This window comes from Astyanax mexicanus, chromosome 17 (assembly GCF_023375975.1).
Source record: "Astyanax mexicanus isolate ESR-SI-001 chromosome 17, AstMex3_surface, whole genome shotgun sequence".
Classification (NCBI taxonomy): Eukaryota; Metazoa; Chordata; class Actinopteri; order Characiformes; family Acestrorhamphidae; genus Astyanax; species Astyanax mexicanus.
In genome coordinates this window covers 40352143-40375189 of record NC_064424.1, presented here as the reverse complement: position 1 = coordinate 40375189, position 23047 = coordinate 40352143, and the positions used below count along the sequence as shown (strand labels likewise).

The following is a 23047-nucleotide window of genomic DNA, read 5'->3' as shown; positions in this document are numbered from 1 at the left end:
CTTGCTATCTCTCTTTCTGTCTCTCTCACTCTCTTATTCTCTCGCTATCTCTCTCTCTCCCACTCTCTTTCTGTCTCTCTCTCTCTTCCACTCTCTTTCTGTCTCTTTCTCTCTCCCACTCTCTTTCTGTCTCTTTCTCTCTCCCACTCTCTTTCTTGGTCTCTCACTATCTCTCTTTCTCCGATTCTTGCTATCTCTTTCATGCTCTTTCTCTTTCTTTGTCCTCTGTCTCTCACTATCTATCTCTCTCTTTTGCTCTCTTTCTCTGCCACTATTTCTTTTGCTATCTCTATTTCTTTCTCACTGTTTGTCTCTCTATTTGTTTCTTACTTTCTCTTTCACATATTTTCTCTTTCACTCTTTTTGTTTCTTGGTCTCTCACTATCTCTCTTTCTGTCTCCCTTTTTTGTCTCTCTCTCTCAGTCTCTCTCTCTCTTACTCTCTTTCTTGGTCTCTCACTATCTCTTTTTCTGTCTCTCACTTTCTCTCTACCTTGTCTCTTGCTATCTCTCTTTCGCTCTCTCTCATCCTCTTAAAACATCTCTCACACTTTCTCGTTATCTGTATCTCTCTCTCTCTCTCTCTCTCTCTCTCTCTCTCTCCTGTTCCTCTTGAAAGCTGGGTTTTTGGCTGGAGGTCACGGAGGCATGAGGACGCTGTAACCTCGTATCTCCAGGCAGGCAGTGCTGCAGGGCTCAGCTTTAGCAGGAGAGTCCTGATGACTGACTGCAGCTCTAATGTGCACATCCATACATGCTTTCATACACTACACTACATTACACTACACTACACTACACTACACTACACTACCCTGCACTACACTACACTACACTACACTACACTACACTACACTACACTACACTACACTACATTACACTACACTACACTACACTACACTACACTACACTAAACTACCCTACCCTGCACTACACTACACTACACTACACTAAACTACCCTACCCTGCACTACACTACACTACACTACACTAAACTACCCTACCCTGCACTACACTACACTACACTACACTACACTACACTAAACTACCCTACCCTGCACTACACTACACTACACTACACTACACTACACTAAACTACCCTACCCTGCACTACACTACACTACACTACACTACACTACACTAAACTACCCTACCCTGCACTACACTACACTACACTACACTACACTACACTAAACTACCCTACCCTACCCTGCACTACACTACACTACACTAAACTACCCTACCCTGCACTACACTACACTACACTACACTACACTAAACTACCCTACCCTGCACTACACTACACTACACTAAACTACCCTACCCTGCACTACACTACACTACACTACACTAAACTACCCTACCCTGCACTACCCTGCACTACCCTGCACTACACTACACTACACTACCCTACCCTGCACTACACTACACTACACTACACTACACTACACTACCCTACACTACCCTGTGCTACACTACACTACACTACCCTGCACTACACTACACTACAATACACTACCCTACCCTACCCTGCACTACACTACACTACACTAAACTACACTACATTACATTCAGTGTTGGGAAGTAACGGATTACATGTAACGGCGTTACTTAATCAGATTACAAATTATGAGTAACTGTAATCCGTTACAGTTACTGCTTCAGTAAGTGGTAATCAGATTACAGTTACTCTGCTAAAATAAAAGGGTTACATTGCGGTACTTTCCTATTTTTGCTCTTCCAATCCAACACTGACAAAACGCAAATAACATTTTGAGGTGAAATCGCTCTGATAGGACAGGGAACTGTCTGCCCCTCCTCCCGTCTCGCTGCACACACACACAGGGAGGAGGGGCAGACAGCGGCTCCGCACACACAACGAGACGAAATTAACTGACATTTTGGTCAACGAATAAAAACGAGACGAAACTGTTTGGCAGAGACGAAATCCAATCAGACTGATTTAGTTCTGTGAAAGGTAGGGATCAGTTAGGAAGAGATCCAATCACTGCTACTTTAGCGAAGGTGGAGAGGCGGGATAAGCGGGGTACTCAACCAATCAGTACCCGCCTCTCCTGCAGTAGTGCCGCGCGCTCAGTTACAAACCCGGGAATTAACCTGTCGTTACGGAGCTCGACTGGAAGTTAACTCGACAGTGTTCAGCAGGGAGAGAGAGAGGGGAGAGGCGATATATTTCTACGACGCGAAAAACAAGATAATGTGTAAACAGAGACTCCATCTCCGGTAAAAACACCACTAATCTTTCAGCTTCTGCAGACCAGAGTCCCACAGATCTCCATGCAGAGATCCGCGTTTTAATACTGATGTTATTTCATGAGCTGATGGTGTGTTTAACTCGGCAGTGCACTAAAACACAGAACTGATACAGAACTCACTCATTAAGATCAGATCATCTGTTTAGTCTCACAGTGGGAAAGATATAGCTAGTGTTAAAGCAGGAACAGGTCAGAAAGGAACTCAATAATATAACCAAAATAAAACAATAAAATAAGTCAATCTATGAACCTAAAAATCTGTGTAAATTCCTTACAGCACTTTCTCATGAAGAGACTCATGAAGTCTCTCAGTACATCCTGAGAGCATCTCTACAGGACTGTGTGAATGTGTGTTTTGATCTCGTTTATAGACTGTAGCTCCAGTAGATGTGCTGGAGATAAAACTAGATCCTTTAAAATTGTTTTTGCATCTACAGCTCTGTTCAAACTATAATTTAACTATTCAGATGTTTTATGACCTGATTTCTAGAGCAAATTTTAAATGTAACATATGTATAGTCACACACCTACAATAATAATAATAAATATAGCCGCAAGCGGCGATTTACGGGGTTCGAGCGTTACAGGCAAAGAGACCCCTGGAGGCCAGTTAGGCTTAAAACATGTTGCCGGTTGACCGGCATCGCCAAACTGGATGAGGATGACCAGCATGACCGTGAAGACCAAGCTAGATTACCAGCATGACTAATCTGGATGACAAACTTGTTGACCATATTGACCAAGCTGGAAGACCATAATGACCAAACTGGATGACCAGCATGGCAAAGGTGGTTGGCCAGTATGACCAAGCTGGAAGACCACCATTACTATGAGGACAAAGCTGAATGACCAGCAGGACCATAATGACCAATGTGAATGGCCAGCATGACCAAGCTGGATGGCCATCATAACCAAGCTGGGTGACCAGCGTTTCCATAAAGACCATAATGGCAATGCTAGATGAGTGGTGTGAGTAAACTAGTTGAAAAGCATTGATAAATTGAGCTGTAGTGTTCATCAGGTTTTATGTGGTGTCTTACTGCACTCTAGTGGGCATTTGGTGAAACAAATTCAGTTCTTAAATTGAAAAAACACAAGGCATAAAAAGGGCATATAAATAACCCGTATATAGTATATAAGTTTTGACCTGATTAACATTCCGCCTGTTAAAAGCTTGCTGGAATGTGATTGGCTAATAGTGACCACAAAAGTGTCCATATCAAATTTTCATTTGGTGTACCATTAGTGCATGGGCCATAGATGATAATTGGCTACGATGACCTTGATAGCTTGTATGGTTCTAGAGAAACAGCTATCGAGCATTGGCCCCGCCCCCTGGGGGGTGTATGTCTACTTAAACTGACAGGGTATCTGAGAATCATGTAATGATGAAAGGACTGAAGTGGCATTAGTGTTAGGTTAAGCATTCAAAAGTTATAAGTGTTAAAGACATTTTACTGCACCATGGTAGAACTCATTTGCATATGGCGGCCATATTGTTTATAAATGTAAAGATTTTTTTAATAATTATTGAGGAGTAAGCTCTGCTGAACTGTTTGACACCAAACATGTCATGATTGGTCAAGGATCCAAGGACAAGATCTCAAAAGTAGGTTTTGCATATTATGCTAATTTAAAAAAAAATTAAGTGGGTGGAGCATAAACAAGAATGAACCAGGCGGCTGACCATCATGAACAAGAAGGATAAATATGTTCAATTAAGCAAGACAAGCAAGATTGAATAAGTTCAGCAGAGCTTTAATTTAGAATAATTCACCTGTAGCTGTTTCACCAAATGACCACCAGAGCGCAGCAAGAGACCACATGTAACCTGCTGGAAATCTATCACTCTATCAGAAAGACAGAACATTCCCTATCAGTGTGTTTCTATTTATTAAAAAGAGAAGAAAAGTCTGATTGGGCTCCAAATTGGTACTCATGATCAAGTGGTCTGCATATATATGTGTGTAAATTTGTGTGTTGATAGGGTCAAAGGTTCCTGACTTCTGTCCATTTAGGCTTGAAAAAAGCGATAATACAGGCTTATGGCCTACAAAATGGCTGTTGCTCTTTGGCCATATTAGAGGCAAAAAATATCTGATTTGGCTCAAAATTTGCAATCAAGATCACAATATCAGTCTATATATGTATGTCAATTTATGTGTCGATAGGGTCAAAGGTTCCTGACTTCTGTCCATTTAGATTTGAAAAAAGCGATAATACAGGCTTGAGGCCTACAAAATCGCTGTAGTTTTCCAGCCGTTGTAGAGGCAAAACATGTCCGATTTGGCTGAAAATTTGCAATCAAGATCAGATTATCAGTCTATATATGTGTATAAATTTGTGTGTCGATAGGGTGAAAGGTTCCTGTCTTCTGTCCATTTAGGTTGGAAAATAGCGATAAATAGAATAAATTGAAAATAGTTATTTTTTCACTGTAGAGCCTACTGAAGACTTATTTGGCTCATACTTGGCACATGTGCTTCAAATGTCATTGTTAATTAGTAGCTTCAACAGTTTTGGCATGTTTTAAACTTTGACAGAGTTTTGGCCAAATAACTCTGAAAAGGCTTTCACGTACATGTTTGATCAAGGTTTATGGGCCTCAAATAGTTAAAATGTCAAGATTTTTTTGATAATTATTTACCTACAGGGTCTCAAGATTGCATCAAGACCAAATTTGTTTTGATTGATTAAGTACTTAAAGACAAGTTCGAAAAGAGCAATTTTTACTCTTTTGGCCACTGATGAAAATCTTTGCATTTTTGGTAAACACATGTAATTACAAAGTTGTAAAGGCTACAGCAAAGTATACAACTAAAAAAGAATAACATGCCTAGGCCACTTGTACCTTTAGATATAACTGATTTTCTGCTATAGCGCCCCCTTGAGGCCAATCAACGCCATATTTTAATGGATGATAGAAGGCCCTGAGATACATGTAGGGTATAAGTATCGTCCTGATTGGTCATTGTTTAGCATGTCAAAAGCTTGCTGGAATCTGATTGGCTAATAACGATCGCAAAAATTTGCATATCAAATTTTCCTTCTGTAAAACATTAGGACATAGGCCATAGATGATACAGGCCAAAGGAGAGCTTCATAACTTGTACGGTTCCTGAGAAACAGATTTTTAGCTTTGGCTCCGCCCCCTGGGGGCCTATGTCTACACAGATTGACGGGCTACCTCAGAATCATGTTGGCATCAAAGTTGTAAAGTGGCATTAGTGTAGGTTTAAGCATTCAAAAGTTACAGCTGTTAGAGTAAATTTGGGTGTGCCACGGTAAGATTAATTTGCATATGGCGGCCATATTGTTTACAAATTTCACAATTTTTTTGATAATTATTGAGTTAGGGAGTCTGCTGAGTTGTTTGACACCAAATATGACAGGATTGGTCAATGACCCTAGGACAAGTTCTCAAAAGTAGGTTTTGCATATTATGCTAAATAGCAAAAAATCTAAGTGGGCGGAGCTTAGTGGTTCTATTGACCTTTTTGATTTGCCATTAACCAAGGAATCATATAATGCAAGAAATTTTGCTCTAGCTATCAGGGCGTAGGAGTTACGAGGCCAAACGCGTTGACCTTCGCCATAGCGCCCCCTTGAGGCCGATCGGGCTCATCTTTTGAATCTGAGTAGCGGTGAGAAGTACTACCATATGACCAAGTCTCAGCCCTGTAGGCCTTACGGTTTCTTCTGCCCAATCACTTCTATGGCAGAAAAAGAATAAGAATAATAATAAAATATAGCCGCAAGCGGCGATTTACGGGGTTCGAGCGTTACAGGCAAAGAGACCCCTGGAGGCCAGTTAGGCTTAAAACATGTTGCCGGTTGACCGGCATCGCCAAACTGGATGAGGATGACCAGCATGACTGTGAAGACCAAGCTAGATTACCAGCATGACTAATCTGGATGACAAACTTGTTGACCATATTGACCAAGCTGGAAGACCATAATGACCAAACTGGATGACCAGCATGGCAAAGGTGGTTGGCCAGTATGACCAAGCTGGAAGACCACCATTACTATGAGGACAAAGCTGAATGACCAGCAGGACCATAATGACCAATGTGAATGGCCAGCATGACCAAGCTGGATGGCCAGCATAACCAAGCTGGGTGACCAGCGTGACCATAAAGACCATAATGGCAATGCTAGATGAGTGGTGTGAGTAAAGTAGTTGAAAAGCATTGATAAATTGAGCTGTAGTGTTCATCAGGTTTTATGTGGTGTCTTACTGCACTCTAGTGGGCATTTGGTGAAACAAATTCAGTTCTTAAATTGAAAAAACACAAGGCATAAAAAGGGCATATAAATAACCCGTATATAGTATATAAGTTTTGACATGATTAACATTACGCCTGTTAAAAGCTTGCTGGAATGTGATTGGCTAATAGTGACCACAAAAGTGTCCATATCAAATTTTCATTTGGTGTACCATTAGTGCATGGGCCATAGATGATAATTGACTAGGATGACCTTGATAGCTTGTATGGTTCTAGAGAAACAGCTATCGAGCATTTGCCCCGCCCCCTGGGGTTGTATGTCTACTTAAACTGACAGGGTATCTGAGAATCATGTAATGATCAAAGGACTGAAGTGGTATTAGTGTCAGGTTAAGCATTCAAAAGTTATAAGTGTTAAAGACATTTTACTGCACCATGGTAGAACTCATTTGCATATGGCGGCCATATTGTTTATAAATGTAAAGATTTTTTTAATAATTATTGAGGAGTAAGCTCTGCTGAACTGTTTGACACCAAACATGTCATGATTAGTCAAGGATCCAAGGACAAGATCTCAAAAGTAGGTTTTGCATATTATGCAAATTTAAAAAAAAATTAAGTGGGTGGAGCATAAACAAGAATGACCCAGGCGGCTGACCATCATGACCAAGAAGGATAAATATGTTCAATTAAGCAAGACAAGCAAGATTGAATAAGTTCAGCAGAGCTTTAATTTAGAATAATTCACCTGTAGCTGTTTCACCAAATGACCACCAGAGCGCAGCAAGAGACCACATATAACCTGCTGGAAATCTATCACTCTATCAGAAAGACAGAACATTCCCTATCAGTGTGTTTCTATTTATTAAAAAGAGAAGAAAAGTCTGATTGGGCTCCAAATTGGTACTCATGATCAAGGAGTCTGTATATACATGTATGTAAATTTGTGTGTTGATAGGGTCAAAGGTTCCTGACTTCTGTCCATTTAGGCTTGACAAAAGCGATAATACAGGCTTATGGCCTACAAAATGGCTGTTGCTCTTTGGCCATATTAGAGGCAAAAAATATCTGATTTGGCTCAAAATTTGCAATCAAGATCACAATATCAGTCTATATATGTATGTCAATTTCTGTGTCGATAGGGTCAAAGGTTCCTGACTTCTGTCCATTTAGATTTGAAAAAAGCGATAATACAGGATTGAGGCCTACAAAATCGCTGTAGTTTTCCAGCCGTTGTAGAGGCAAAACATGTCCGATTTGGCTGAAAATTTGCAATCAAGATCAGATTATCAGTCTATATATGTGTATAAATTTGTGTGTTGATAGGGTGAAAGGTTCCTGTCTTCTGTCCATTTAGGTTGGAAAATAGCGATAAATAGAATAAATTGAAAATAGTTATTTTATCACTGTAGAGCCTACTGAAGACTTATTTGGCTCATACTTGGCACATGTACTTCAAATGTCATTGTTAATTAGTAGCTTCAACAGTTTTGGCATGTTTTAAACTTTAACAGAGTTTTGGCCAAATAACTCTGAAAAGGCTTTCACGTACATGCTTGATCAAGGTTTATGGGCCTCAAATAGTTAAAATGTCAAGATTTTTTTGATAATTATTTACCTACAGCGTCTCAAGATTGCATCAAGACCAAATTTGTTTTGATTGATTAAGGACTTAAAGACAAGTTCGAAAAGAGCAATTTTTACTCTTTTGGCCACTGATGAAAATCTTTGCATTTTTGGTAAACATATGTAATTACAAAGTTGTAAAGGCTACAGCAAAGTATACAAGTAAAAAAGAATAACAAGCCTAGGCCACTTGTACCTTTAGATATAACTGATTTTCTGCTATAGCGCCCCCTTGAGGCCAATCAACGCCATATTTTAATGGATGATAGAAGGCCCTGAGATACATGTAGGGTATAAGTATCATCCTGATTGGTCATTGTTTAGCCTGTCAAAAGCTTGCTGGAATCTGATTGGCTAATAACGATCGCAAAAATTTGCATATCAAATTTTCCTTCTGTAAAACATTAGGACATAGGCCATAGATGATACATGCCGAAGGAGAGCTTCATAGCTTGTACGGTTCCTGAGAAACAGATTTTTAGCTTTGGCTCCGCCCCCTGGGGGCGTATGTCTACACAGATTGACGGGCTACCTCAGAATCATGTTGGCATCAAAGTTGTAAAGTGGCATTAGTGTAGGTTTAAGCATTCAAAAGTTACAGCTGTTAGAGTAAATTTGGGTGTGCCACGGTAAGATTAATTTGCATATGGCGGCCATATTGTTTATAAATTTCACAATTTTTTCGATAATTATTGAGGTTGGGACTCTGCTGAGTTGTTTGACACCAAATATGACAGGATTGGTCAATGACCCTAGGACAAGTTCTCAAAAGTAGGTTTTGCATATTATGCTAAATAGCAAAAAATCTAAGTGGGCGGAGCTTAGTGATTCTATTGACCTTTTTGATTTGCCATTAACCAAGGAATCATATAATGCAAGAATTTTTGCTCTAGCTATCAGGGCGTAGGAGTTACGGGGACAAACGCGTTGACCTTCGCCATAGCGCCCCCTTGAGGCCGATCGGGCTCATCTTTTGAATCTGAGTAGCGGTGAGAAGTACTACCATATGACCAAGTCTCAGCCCTGTAGGCCTTACGGTTTCTTCTGCCCAATCACTTCTATGGCAGAAAAAGAATAAGAACTATAATAATAATAATAATAATAATAATAATAATAATAATAATCAGAACAATTACAATAGGGTTTCTAGCACTACGTGCTCGAACCCCTAAATATAGCCGCAAGCGGCGATTTACGGGGTTCGAGCGTCACAGGCAAAGAGACCCCTGGAGGCCAGTTAGGCTTAAAACATGTTGCCGGTTGACCGGCATCGCCAAACTGGATGAGGATGACCAGCATGACCGTGAAGACCAAGCTGGATTACCAGCATGACTAATCTGGATGACAAACTTGACCATATTGACCAAGCTGGAAGACCATAATGACCAAACTGGATGACCAGCATGGCAAAGGTGGTTGGCCAGTATGACCAAGCTGGAAGACCACCATTACTATGAGGACAAAGCTGAATGACCAGCAGGACCATAATGACCAATGTGAATGGCCAACATGACCAAGCTGGATGGCCAGCATGACCAAGCTGGGTGACCAGCGTGACCATAAAGACCATAATGGCAATGCTAGATGAGTGGTGTGAGTAAACTAGTTGAAAAGCATTGATAAATTGAGCTGTAGTGTTCATCAGGTTTTATGTGGTGTCTTACTGCACTCTAGTGCGCATTTGGTGAAACAAATTCAGTTCTTAAATTGAAAAAACACAAGGCATAAAAAGGGCATATAAATAACCCGTATATAGTATATAAGTTTTGACCTGATTAACATTCCGCCTGTTAAAAGCTTGCTGGAATGTGATTGGCTAATAGTGACCACAAAAGTGTCCATATCAAATTTTCATTTGGTGTACCATTATTGCATGGGCCATAGATGATAATTGGCTAGGATGACCTTGATAGCTTGTATGGTTCTAGAGAAACAGCTATCGAGCATTGGCCCCGCCCCCTGGGGGTGTATGTCTACTTAAACTGACAGGGTATCTGAGAATCATGTAATGATCAAAGGACTGAAGTGGTATTAGTGTCAGGTTAAGCATTCAAAAGTTATAAGTGTTAAAGACATTTTACTGCACCATGGTAGAACTCATTTGCATATGGCGGCCATATTGTTTATAAATGTAAAGATTTTTTTAATAATTATTGAGGAGTAAGCTCTGCTGAACTGTTTGACACCAAACATGTCATGATTGGTCAAGGATCCAAGGACAAGATCTCAAAAGTAGGTTTTGCATATTATGCAAATTTAAAAAAAAAATAAGTGGGTGGAGCATAAACAAGAATGACCCAGGCGGCTGACCAGCATGAACAAGAAGGATAAATATGTTCAATTAAGCAAGACAAGCAAGATTGAATAAGTTCAGCAGACCTTTAATTTAGAATAATTCACCTGTAGCTGTTTCCCCAAATGACCACCAGAGCGCAGCAAGAGACCACATATAACCTGCTGGAAATCTATCACTCTATCAGAAAGACAGAACATTCCCTATCAGTGTGTTTCTATTTATTAAAAAGAGAAGAAAAGTCCGATTGGGCTCCAAATTGGTACTCATGATCAAGTGGTCTGTATATACATGTATGTAAATTTGTGTGTTGATAGGGTCAAAGGTTCCTGACTTCTGACCATTTAGGTTTGAAAAAAGTGATAATACAGGCTTATGGCCTACAAAATGGCTGTTGCTCTTTGGCCATATTAGAGGCAAAAAATATCTGATTTGGCTCAATATTTGCAATCAGGATCACAATATCAGTCTATATATGTATGTCAATTTCTGTGTCAATAGGGTCAAAGGTTCCTGACTTCTGTCCATTTAGATTTGAAAAAAGCGATAATACAGGCTTGAGGCCTACAAAATCGCTGTAGTTTTCCAGCCGTTGTAGAGGCAAAACATGTCCGATTTGGCTGAAAATTTGCAATCAAGATCAGATTATCAGTCTATATATGTGTATAAATTTGTGTGTTGATAGGGTGAAAGGTTCCTGTCTTCTGTCCATTTAGGTTGGAAAATAGCGATAAATAGAATAAATTGAAAATAGTTATTTTTTCACTGTAGAGCCTACTGAAGACTTATTTGGCTCATACTTGGCACATGTACTTCAAATGTCATTGTTAATTAGTAGCTTCAACAGTTTTGGCATGTTTTAAACTTTGACAGAGTTTTGGCCAAATAACTCTGAAAAGGCTTTCACGTACATGTTTGATCAAGGTTTATGGGCCTCAAATAGTTAAAATGTCAAGATTTTTTTGATAATTATTTACCTACAGGCTCTCAAGATTGCATCAAGACCAAATTTGTTTTGATTGATTAAGGACTTAAAGACAAGTTCGAAAAGAGCAATTTTTACTCTTTTGGCCACTGATGAAAATCTTTGCATTTTTGGTAAATACATGTAATTACAAAGTTGTAAAGGCTACAGCAAAGTATACAACTAAAAAAGAATAACAAGCCTAGGCCACTTGTACCTTTAGATATAACTGATTTTCTGCTATAGCGCCCCCTTGAGGCCAATCAACGCCATATTTTAATGGATGATAGAAGGCCCTGAGATACATGTAGGGTATAAGTATCGTCCTCATTGGTCATTGTTTAGCCTGACAAAAGCTTGCTGGAATCTGATTGGCTAATAACGATTGCAAAAATTTGCATATCAAATTTTCCTTCTGTAAAACATTAGGACATAGGCCATAGATGATACATGCCAAAGGAGAGCTTCATAGCTTGTACGGTTCCTGAGAAACAGATTTTTAGCTTTGGCTCCGCCCCCTGGGGGCGTATGTCTACACAGATTGACGGGCTACCTCAGAATCATGTTGGCATCAAAGTTGTAAAGTGGCATTAGTGTAGGTTTAAGCATTCAAAAGTTACAGCTGTTAGAGTAAATTTGGGTGTGCCACGGTAAGATTAATTTGCATATGGCGGCCATATTGTTTACAAATTTCACAATTTTTTTGATAATTATTGAGGTTGGGACTCTGCTGAGTTGTTTGACACCAAATATGACAGGATTGGTCAATGACCCTAGGACAAGTTCTCAAAAGTAGGTTTTGCATATTATGCTAAATAGCAAAAAATCTAAGTGGGCGGAGCTTAGTGGTTCTATTGACCTTTATGATTTGCCATTAACCAAGGAATCATATAATGCAAGAATTTTTGCTCTAGCTATCAGGGCGTGGCAGTTACGAGGCCTAACGCGTTGAACTTCGCCATAGCGCCCCCTTGAGGCCGATTTGGCTCATCTTTTGAATCTGAGTAGCGGTGAGAAGTACTACCATATGACCAAGTCTCAGCCCTGTAGGCCTTACGGTTTCTTCTGCCCGATCACTTCTATGGCAGAAAAAGAATAAGAATAATAATAATAATAATTACAGACAAAGAGGCCCCTGGAGGCCAGTTAGGCTTAAAACATGTTGCCGGTTGACCGGCATCACCAAACTGGATGACCAGCATGGCAAAGGTGTTTGGCCAGTATGACCAAGCTGGATGACCAGCATTGCTATGATGACAAAGCTGAATGACCAGCAGGACCATAATGACCAATGTGAATGACCAGCATGACCAAGCTGGATGGCCAGCATAACCAAGCTGGGTGACCAGCGTGACCATAAAGACCATAATGGCAATGCTAGATGAGTGGTGTGAGTAAACTAGTTGAAAAGCATTGATAAATTGAGCTGTAGTGTTCATCAGGTTTTATGTGGTGTCTTACTGCACTCTAGTGGGCATTTGGTGAAACAAATTCAATTCTTAAATTGAAAAAACACAAGGCATAAAAAGGGCATATAAATAACCCGTATATAGTATATAAGTTTTGACCTGATTAACATTCCGCCTGTTAAAAGCTTGCTGGAATGTGATTGGCTAATAGTGACCACAAAAGTGTCCATATCAAATTTTCATTTGGTGTACCATTAGTGCATGGGCCATAGATGATAATTGGCTAGGATGACCTTGATAGCTTGTATGGTTCTAGAGAAACAGATATCGAGCATTGGTCCTGCCCCCTTGGGGTGTATGTCTACTTAAACTGACAGGGTATCTGAGAATCATATAATGATCAAAGGACTGAAGTGGTATTAGTGTCAGGTTAAGCATTCAAAAGTTATAAGTGATAAAGACATTTTACTGCACCATGGTAGAACTCATTTGCATATGGCGGCCATATTGTTTATAAATGTAAAGATTTTTTTAATAATTATTGAGGAGTAAGCTCTGCTGAACTGTTTGACACCAAACATGTCATGATTGGTCAAGGATCCAAGGACAAGATCTCAAAAGTAGGTTTTGCATATTATGCAAATTTAAAAAAAAATTAAGTGGGTGGAGCATAAACAAGAATGACCCAGGCGGCTGACCAGCATGAACAAGAAGTATAAATATGTTCAATTAAGCAAGACAAGCAAGATTGAATAAGTTCAGCAGAGCTTTAATTTAGAATAATTCACCTGTAGCTGTTTCACCAAATGACCACCAGAGCGCAGCAAGAGACCACATATAACCTGCTGGAAATCTATCACTCTATCAGAAAGACAGAACATTCCCTATCAGTGTGTTTCTATTTATTAAAAAGAGAAGAAAAGTCCGATTGGGCTCCAAATTGGTTTTCATGATCAAGTTGTCTGTATATACATGTATGTAAATTTGTGTGTTGATAGGGTCAAAGGTTCCTGACTTCTGACCATTTAGGTTTGAAAAAAGTGATAATACAGGCTTATGGCCTACAAAATGGCTGTGGCTCTTTGGCCATATTAGAGGCAAAAAGTGATTTGCAATCAAGATCACAATATCAGTCTATATATGTATGTCAATTTCTGTGTCAATAGGGTCAAAGGTTCCTGACTTCTGTCCATTTAGATTTGAAAAAAGCGATAATACAGGCTTGAGGCCTACAAAATCGCTGTAGTTTTCCAGCCGTTGTAGAGGCAAAACATGTCCGATTTGGCTGAAAATTTGCAATCAAGATCAGATTATCTGTCTATATATGTGTATAAATTTGTGTGTTGATAGGGTGAAAGGTTCCTGTCTTCTGTCCATTTAGGTTGGAAAATAGCGATAAATAGAATAAATTGAAAATAGTTATTTTTTCACTGTAGAGCCTACTGAAGACTTATTTGGCTCATACTTGGCACATGTACTTCAAATGTCATTGTTAATTAGTAGCTTCAACAGTTTTGGCATGTTTTAAACTTTGACAGAGTTTTGGCCAAATAACTCTGAAAAGGCTTTCACGTACATGTTTGATCAAGGTTTATGGGCCTCAAATAGTTAAAATGTCAAGATTTTTTTGATAATTATTTACCTACAGGGTCTCAAGATTGTATCAAGACCAAATTTGTTTTGATTGATTAAGGATTCAAAGACAAGTTCGAAAAGAGCAATTTTTACTCTTTTGGCCACTGATGAAAATCTTTGCATTTTTGGTAAACATATGTAATTACAAAGTTGTAAAGGCTACAGCAAGGTATACAACTAAAAAAGAATAACAAGCCTAGGCCACTTGTACCTTTAGATATAACTGATTTTCTGCTATAGCGCCCCCTTGAGGCCAATCAACGCCATATTTTAATGGATGATAGAAGGCCCTGAGATACATGTAGGGTATAAGTATTGTCCTGATTGGTCACTGTTTAGCCTGTCAAAAGCTTGCTGGAATCTGATTGGCTAATAACAATTGCAAAAATTTGCATATAAAATTTTCCTTCTGTAAAACATTAGGACATAGGCCATAGATGATACATGCCAAAGGAGAGCTTCATAGCTTGTACGGTTCCTGAGAAACAGATTTTTAGCTTTGGCTCCGCCCCCTGGGGGCGTATGTCTACACAGATTGACGGGCTACCTCAGAATCATGTTGGAATCAAAGTTGTAAAGTGGCATTAGTGTAAGTTTAAGCATTCAAAAGTTACAGCTGTTAGAGTAAATTTGGGTGTGCCACGGTAAGATTAATTTGCATATGGCGGCCATATTGTTTAAAAATTTCAAGATTTTTTCGATAATTATTGAGGTTGGGACTCTGCTGAGTTGTTTGACACCAAATATGACAGGATTGGTCAATGACCCTAGGACAAGTTCTCAAAAGTAGGTTTTGCATATTATGCTAAATAGCAAAAAATCTAAGTGGGCGGAGCTTAGTGGTTCTATTGACCTTTTTGATTTGCCATTAACCAAGGAATCATATAATGCAAGAAATTTTGCTCTAGCTATCAGGGCGTAGGAGTTACGAGGCCAAACGCGTTGACCTTCGCCATAGCGCCCCCTTGAGGCCGATCGGGCTCATCTTTTGAATCTGAGTAGCGGTGAGAAGTACTACCATATGACCAAGTCTCAGCCGTCTAGGCCTTACGGTTTCTTCTGCCCAATCACTTCTATGGCAGAAAAAGAATAAGAATAATAAATATAGCCGCAAGCGGCGATTTACGGGGTTCGAGCGTTACAGGCAAAGAGACCCCTGGAGGCCAGTTAGGCTTAAAACATGTTGCCGGTTGACCGGCATCGCCAAACTGGATGAGGATGACCAGCATGACCGTGAAGACCAAGCTAGATTACCAGCATGACTAATCTGGATGACAAACTTGTTGACCATATTGACCAAGCTGGAAGACCATAATGACCAAACTGGATGACCAGCATGGCAAAGGTGGTTGGCCAGTATGACCAAGCTGGAAGACCACCATTACTATGAGGACAAAGCTGAATGACCAGCAGGACCATAATGACCAATGTGAATGGCCAGCATGACCAAGCTGGATGGCCAGCATAACCAAGCTGGGTGACCAGCGTGACCATAAAGACCATAATGGCAATGCTAGATGAGTGGTGTGAGTAAACTAGTTTAAAAGTATTGATAAATTGAGCTGTAGTGTTCATCAGGTTTTATGTGGTGTCTTACTGCACTCTAGTGCGCATTTGGTGAAACAAATTCAGTTCTGAAATTGAAAAAACACAAGGCATAAAAAGGGCATATAAATAACCCGTATATAGTATATAAGTTTTGACCTGATTAACATTCCGCCTGTTAAAAGCTTGCTGGAATGTGATTGGCTAATAGTGACCACAAAAGTGTCCATATCAAATTTTCATTTGGTGTACCATTAGTGCATGGGCCATAGATGATAATTGGCTAGGATGACCTTGATAGCTTGTATGGTTCTAGAGAAACAGCTATCGAGCATTGGCCCCGCCCCCTGGGGGTGTATGTCTACTTAAACTGAAAGGGTATCTGAGAATCATGTAATGATCAAAGGACTGAAGTGGTATTAGTGTCAGGTTAAGCATTCAAAAGTTATAAGTGTTAAAGACATTTTACTGCACCATGGTAGAACTCATTTGCATATGGCGGCCATATTGTTTATAAATGTAAAGATTTTTTAAATAATTATTGAGGAGTAAGCTCTGCTGAACTGTTTGACACCAAACATGTCATGATTGGTCAAGGATCCAAGGACAAGATCTCAAAAGTATTTTTTGCATATTATGCAAATTTATAAAAAAAAAATAAGTGGGTGGAGCATAAACAAGAATGACCCAGGCGGCTGACCAGCATGAACAAGAAGGATAAATATGTTCAATTAAGCAAGACAAGCAAGATTAAATAAGTTCAGCAGAGCTTTAATTTAGAATAATTCACCTGTAGCTGTTTCACCAAATGACCACCAGAGCGCAGCAAGAGACCACATATAACCTGCTGGAAATCTATCACTCTATCAGAAAGACAGAACATTCCCTATCAGTGTGTTTCTATTTATTAAAAAGAGAAGAAAAGTCCGATTGGGCTCCAAATTGGTACTCATGATCAAGTGGTCTGTATATACATGTACGTAAATTTGTGTGTTGATAGGGTCAAAGGTTCCTGACTTCTGACCATTTAGGTTTGAAAAAAGTGATAATACAGGCTTATGGCCTACAAAATGGCTGTTGCTCTTTGGCCATATTAGAGGCAAAAAATATCTGATTTGGCTCAAAATTTGCAATCAAGATCACAATATCAGTCTATATATGTATGTCAATTTCTGTGTCGATAGGGTCAAAGGTTCCTGACTTCTGTCCATTTAGATTTGAAAAAAGCGATAATACAGGCTTGAGGCCTACAAAATCGCTGTACTTTTCCAGCCGTTGTAGAGGCAAAACATGTCCGATTTGGCTGAAAATTTGACTTAATCAGATTATCAGTCTATATATGTGTATAAATTTGTGTGTTGATAGGGTGAAAGGTTCCTGTCTTCTGTCCATTTAGGTTGGAAAATAGCGATAAATAGAATAAATTGAAAATAGTTATTTTTTCACTGTAGAGCCTACTGAAGACTTATTTGGCTCATACTTGGCACATGTACTTCAAATGTCATGGTTAATTAGTAGCTTCAACAGTTTTGGCATGTTTTAAACTTTGACAGAGTTTTGGCCAAATAACTCTGAAAAGGCTTTCACGTACATGTTTGATCAAGGTTTATGGGCCTCGAATAGTAAAAATGTCAAGATTTTTTTGATAATTATTTACCTACAGAGTCTCAAGATTGCATCAAGACCAAATTTGTTTTGATTGATTGAGGATTTAAAGACAAGTTCGAAAAGAGACATTTTTACGCTTTTGGCCATTGATGAAAATCTTTGCATTTTTGGTAAACATATGTAATTACAAAGTTGTAAAGGCTACAGCAAAGTATACAACTAAAATAGAATAACAAGCCTAGGCCACTTGTACCTTTAGATATAACTGATTTTCTGCTATAGCGCCCCCTTGAGGCCAATCAACGCCATATTTTAATGGATGATAGAAGGCCCTGAGATACATGTAGGCTATAAGTATCGTCCTGATTGGTCATTGTTTAGCCTGTCAAAAGCTTGCTGGAATCTGATTGGCTAATAACGATCGCAAAAATTTGCATATCAAATTTTCCTTCTGTAAAACATTAGGACATAGGCCATAGATGATACATGCCAAAGGAGAGCTTTATAGCTCGTACGGTTCCTGAGAAACAGATTTTTAGCTTTGGCTCCGCCCCCTGGGGGCGTATGTCTACACAGATTGACGGGCTACCTCAGAATCATGTTGGCATCAAAGTCGTAAAGTGGCATTAGTGTAGGTTTAAGCATTCAAAAGTTACAGCTGTTAGAGTAAATTTGGGTGTGCCACGGTAAGATTAATTTGCATATGGCGGCCATATTGTTTAAAAATTTCTCAATTTTTTCGATAATTATTGAGGTTGGGACTCTGCTGAGTTGTTTGACATCAAATATGACAGGATTGGTCAATGACCCTAGGACAAGTTCTCAAAAGTAGGTTTTGCATATTATGCTAAATAGCAAAAAATCTAAGTGGGCGGAGCTTAGTGGTTCTATTGACCTTTTTGATTTGCCATTAACCAAGGAATCATATAATGCAAGAATTTTTGCTCTAGCTATCAGGGCGTAGGAGTTACGAGGCCAAACGCGTTGACCTTTGCCATAGCGCCCCCTTGAGGCCGATCGGGCTCATCTTTTGAATCTGAGTAGCGGTGAGAAGTACTACCATATGACCAAGTCTCAGCCCTGTAGGCCTTACGGTTTCTTCTGCCCAATCACTTCTATGGCAGAAAAAGAATAAGAACTATAATAATAATAATAATCAGAACAATTACAATAGGGTTTCTAGCACTACGTGCTCGAACCCCTAACAATTACAATAGGGTTTCTAGCACTACGTGCTCGAACCCCTAATAATTAAAACATGTTGCCGGTTGACCGGCATCGCCAAACTGGATGAGGATGACCAGCATGACCGTAAAGACCAAGCTAGATTACCAGCATGACTAATCTGGATGACAAACTTGTTGACCATATTGACCAAGCTGGAGGACCATAATGACCAAGCTGGAGGACCATAATGACCAAACTGGATGACCAGCATGGCAAAGGTGGTTGGCCAGTATGACCAAGCTGGAAGACCACCATTACTATGAGGACAAAGCTGAATGACCAGCAGGACCATAATGACCAATGTGAATGGCCAGCATGACCAAGCTGGATGGCCAGCATAACACAAGGCATAAAAAGGGCATATAAATAACCCGTATATAGTATATAAGTTTTGACCTGATTAACATTCCGCCTGTTAAAAGCTTGCTGGAATGTGATTGGCTAATAGTGACCACAAAAGTGTCCATATCAAATTTTCATTTGGTGTACCATTAGTGCATGGGCCATAGATGATAATTGGCTAGGATGACCTTGATAGCTTGTATGGTTCTAGAGAAACAGCTATCGAGCATTGGCCCCGCCCCCTGGGGGGGTGTATGTCTACTTAAACTGACAGGGTATCTGAGAATCATGTAATGATCAAAGGACTGAAGTGGTATTAGTGTTAGGTTAAGCATTCAAAAGTTATAAGTGTTAAAGAGATTTTACTGCACCATGGTAGAACTCATTTGCATATGGCGGCCATATTGTTTATAAATGTAAAGATTTTTTTAATAATTATTGAGGAGTAAGCTCTGCTGAACTGTTTGACACCAAACATGTCATGATTGGTCAAGGATCCAAGGACAAGATCTCAAAAGTAAGTTTTGCATATTATGCAAATAAAAAAAAAATTAAGTGGGTGGAACATAAACAAGAATGACCCAGGCGGCTGACCAGCATGACCAAGAAGGATAAATATGTTCAATTAAGCAAGACAAGCAAGATTAAATAAGTTCAGCAGAGCTTTAATTTAGAATAATTCACCTGTAGCTGTTTCACCAAATGACCACCAGAGCGCAGCAAGAGACCACATATAACCTGCTGGAAATTTATCACTCTATCAGAAAGACAGAACATTCCCTATCAGTGTGTTTCTATTTATTACAAAGAGAGGAAAAGTCCGATTGGGCTCAAAATTGGTTCTCATGATCAAGTGGTCTGTATATATATGTGTGTAAATTTGTGTGTTGATAGGGTCAAAGGTTCCTGACTTCTGTCCATTTAGGCTTGAAAAAAGCGATAATACAGGCTTGAGGCCTACAAAATGGCTGTTGCTCTTTGGCCATATTAGAGGCAAAGAATATCTAATTTGGCTCAAAATTTGCAATCAGGATCACAATATCAGTCTATATATGTATGTCAATTTCTGTGTCAATAGGGTCAAAGGTTCCTGACTTCTGTCCATTTAGATTTGAAAAAAGCGATAATACAGGCTTGAGGCCTACAAAATCGCTGTAGTTTTCCAGCCGTTGTAGAGGCAAAACATGTCCGATTTGGCTGAAAATTTGCAATCAAGATCAGATTATCAGTCTATATATGTGTATAAATTTGTGTGTTGATAGGGTGAAAGGTTCCTGTCTTCTGTCCATTTAGGTTGGAAAATAGCGATAAATAGAATAAATTGAAAATAGTTATTTTTTCACTGTAGAGCCTACTGAAGACTTATTTGGCTCATACTTGGTACATGTACTTCAAATGTCATTGTTAATTAGTAGCTTCAACAGTTTTGGCATGTTTTAAACTTTGACAGAGTTTTGGCCAAATAACTCTGAAAAGGCTTTCACGTACATGTTTGATCAAGGTTTATGGGCCTCAAATAGTTAAAATATCAAGATTTTTTTGATAATTATTTACCTACAGGGTCTCAAGATTGCATGAAGACCAAATTTGTTTTGATTGATTAAGGACTTAAAGACAAGTTCGAAAAGAGCAATTTTTACTCTTTTGGCCACTGATGAAAATCTTTGCATTTTTGGTAAACATATGTAATTACAAAGTTGTAAAGGCTACAGCAAAGTATACAACTAAAAAAGAATAACAAGCCTAGGCCACTTGTACCTTTAGATATAACTGATTTTCTGCTATAGCGCCCCCTTGAGGCCAATCAACGCCATATTTTAATGGATGATAGAAGGCCCTAAGATACATGTAGGGTATAAGTATCGTCCTGATTGGTCATTGTTTAGCCTGTCAAAAGCTTGCTTGAATCTGATTGGCTAATAGCAATCGCAAAAAATTGCATATCAAATTTTCCTTCTGTGAAACATTAGAACTTAGGCCATAGATGATACATGCCAAAGGAGAGCTTCGTAGCTTGTACGGTTCCTGAGAAACAGCTTTTTAGCTTTGGCTCCGCCCCCTGGGGGCGTATGTCTACACAGATTGACGGGCTACCTCAGAATCATGTTGGCATCAAAGTTGTTAAGTGGCATTAGTGTAGGTTTAAGCATTCAAAAGTTACAGCTGTTAGAGTAAATTTGGGTGTGCCACGGTAAGATTTATTTGCATATGGTGGCCATATTGTTTACAAATTTCACAATTTTTTCGATAATTATTGAGGTTGGGACTCTGCTGAGTTGTTTGACACCAAATATGACAGGATTGGTCAATGACCCTAGGACAAGTTCTCAAAAGTAGGTTTTGCATATTATGCTAAATAGCAAAAAATCTAAGTGGGCGGAGCTTAGTGGTTCTATTGACCTTTTTGATTTGCCATTAACGAAGGAATCATATAATGCAAGAATTTGTGCTCTAGCTATCAGGGCGTGGGAGTTACGAGGCCAAACGCGTTGACCTTCGCCATAGCGCCCCCTTGAGGCCGATCGGGCTCATCTTTTGAATCTGAGTAGCGGTGAGAAGTACTACCATATGACCAAGTCTCAGCCCTGTAGGCCTTACGGTTTCTTCTGCCCAATCACTTCTATGGCAGAAAAAGAATAAGAACTATAATAATAATAATAATAATAATAATCAGAACAATTACAATAGGGTTTCTAGCACTACGTGCTCGAACCCCTAATAATAATAATCAGAACAATTACAATAGGGTTTCTAGCACTACGTGCTCGAACCCCTAATAATAATAATCAGAACAATTACAATAGGGTTTCTAGCACTACGTGCTCGAACCCCTAATAATAATAATAACAATAATAATATACATTAAATCATATATCAATATATTTCACTTTCAAACATTAACAATATTACTCAAGTGGTTATTAAACGTTTCATTTTGTATACGTGTAGAGTTAATAATTCAAGGGAACTGATGAAAAAGCATTTACATTTACACCCTTTACATTTTAGTCGACTAAATTTACTGTAATTTTAGTAGACTATAATAAACATTTCAGATGACTAAATTGTGACTAAAACTAAATACTATTTTCGTCACAAGACTATGACTAAGACTAAATCAAAATTTGTTGTCAAAATTAACACTGGTGGCAAACCTGCAAATAGATAGCTTACAGTTGTTGTTACATTGTTTGGTTTTAAATGGTTTTATCATCAATTTATAGAAGTGTTTCATAAAATAGTTTGATGAAATGGTTTCATAAGTATTTTTAGAGAGTGATTGAAAAGGCTAGTTAATTTGTTTATCTATTTGTTAACTGGAAAGAAAAATAAAAGAATAATATGCAATATGTGGTTGCTACATTCATTCAGGCTTAAAAAAATGACAATATTTAAAGTAATCCAAAGTAATCAGATTACGTTACTCACTTGAAGTAATGTAACTGATTACGTTACAAATTACATTTTGAGTGATGTAATCAGTAATCTGTAAGGGATTACATTTTAAAAGTAACCTTCCCAACACTGATTACATTACACTACACTACACTACACTACACTACCCTGTACTACACTACACTACCCTACCCTACCCTGTACTACACTACACTACACTACCCTACCCTGCACTACACTACACTACACTACACTACCCTACACTACACTACACTACACTACCCTACCCTGCACTACACTACACTACCCTACCCTGCACTACACTACACTACCCTACCCTGCACTACACTACACTACACTACACTACACTACACTACACTACACTACACTACACTACCCTGTACTACACTACACTACACTACACTACACTACACTACCCTGTACTACACTACACTACCCTACCCTACCCTGTACTACACTACACTACACTACCCTACCCTG

At 39.0% G+C, this 23047-nt stretch overlaps 1 protein-coding gene and 1 long non-coding RNA gene across 7 annotated transcripts in view; one reads left to right on the top strand and one right to left on the bottom strand.

Annotated features, from left to right (window-relative positions):
- Positions 1-23047, top strand: part of cacna1bb (calcium channel, voltage-dependent, N type, alpha 1B subunit, b) — a 337484-nt gene that overhangs the window by 142178 nt on the left and 172259 nt on the right. The window lies entirely within an intron of this gene.
- Positions 304-22959, bottom strand: LOC125782433 (uncharacterized). Its single transcript, XR_007425112.1, has 3 exons — positions 22891-22959; positions 22801-22824; positions 304-866 (listed from the first exon to the last, which is right to left on the bottom strand). It is a non-coding gene; the product is annotated as an uncharacterized LOC125782433 (long non-coding RNA).